Source organism: Ipomoea triloba, chromosome 5 (genome assembly GCF_003576645.1).
Source record: "Ipomoea triloba cultivar NCNSP0323 chromosome 5, ASM357664v1".
NCBI classification, from domain to species: domain Eukaryota; kingdom Viridiplantae; phylum Streptophyta; class Magnoliopsida; order Solanales; family Convolvulaceae; genus Ipomoea; species Ipomoea triloba.
This window is the reverse complement of record NC_044920.1, coordinates 24,194,701-24,196,453: the sequence shown is the minus strand read 5'-3', so window position 1 is coordinate 24,196,453 and position 1,753 is coordinate 24,194,701.

Genomic DNA, 1,753 nt, shown 5'->3' with positions numbered 1-1,753 from the left:
CAAATGTAGGGATATTTTAGTAATATGATAATTATATAATTATTAATATTTATTAATATAGAATAATAATATTAATGGCAATCATAATCGTAATGGTAATTATTAATTATTAATATAGACTAATAATATTAATGGTAATTGTTATTGTTACTAGCAATTGGTAATTATATTATTATTATGCTTCTAGAAATAGAAATTATGATAGAATTATGATTGGTAATTGGTAATAAACAAATATAATTGTAAGAAAATAGGTATTGGAATATAATATATATGAAATTCAAATATGTATGGTGATGTAGTGTGAGTGGGATGTAAAAATGGGTGTAAAGTCGAACCTCGAGGATTGGGGGTTATGGCACGTAAAGAGTAATCGCCTAGACTCTAGTCACCAAGGTTTTGAAACCCATAAGGATCCAAACAAACCATATTTAGGATTAAGGTGTAACAACTAAGAAATATTTTTGGAATTTTGGATATAAGGGAAAAACAAGATTAAACTAGGTGCAAATTCTATTTGGGAAGATGGGTAAAATTAGGTGAATTACTCTATTGATGCATTAACACTAGGATTGGGGGATGAACAATGGCCCTAGGTTCTTAAGGCTAGCACTAAGGAATCCAAGTTTCCAAGGATTAGAACAAAGGTTGTCCCATTTCCATGGTGTACCAACCTAGGTTCTTAAAGAACAAAAGCTGTTTAGCCCCAATTATACCCCTATTTCCATAGAAGAGAAAATGGGTTTGAGATTGGATTGGCTTAAATCTTCCATCCAACTTCCATTGAAATGAAAGACTTTCCAAAGACAAGCAATAATCATTGGCCACTAACTATTGAAAGATAGAAATAAACCCAAATTCAAACTCAAGAACCCTAAATGGGTGTTCATCCCCTTTTATGCAATAATCACATAACAAGCATCAATAGAAGCAATAAACACCTAATCTAACCCAAATATAAGACTACTCACTCATATCAATAGTAAACATAGCAAGATTCAACAAGGAAAACATAAATATGCAATAAAAGTAAAGACAAGTTGGAGAAGAGGAAAAGAGAATTCTACTATCAAATAAGAAGAAAATGTTGATGGAATCCCTTCCAAATCTTCAATACAAGCTCCAAGTTGTGTTCTCCAATGTTAATCTAAGCTATACTAAGCTAATAAAATGCTAAGGAAATGAAGAAAACTAGTTCTAAGCTCTCTAGGGTTTGTAATCCCTCCAAAAACACAGAAAAAATGCTTAAATACTGTGCAGGGGACGGGGCCTCCGGCCTAGCATCCGGCCGGATGGCCAGATATATAGAAATAGTGAGGAGGCATGTCCGGCCTGATGTCAGGCCGCATGTGCTCAAAATTCTTGCTTTCCTTCCGCTTTGCATCCCGCTGCTCCGATCCTCCTTGAGTGAAATCTAAGCCTCCAAAATTGTTCCATTAAGCTCCAAGAAGTCTCCTAATGACCCGTTGTGACCCATTGTATCTAGAAACATCAAACCACACAAACAAATCATAGATTCCACTCAAACTAAAACACTTTGTTATCAAAAATTGTTAAAGTATGGGGAGAAAAAGTGTTAAGAATCTAAGGTATCATATGGAATATAATATAATTGAGGTTTTCCATTCATATATAATAGCTCTTTCTCTTTCTCTTTATGGCTATAAATACAAGAAAAAACACAATCAACCATATTATAATTATAATTATATTAATTATTTAGAAGGAAAAACAAAATAAATTTATTAATATT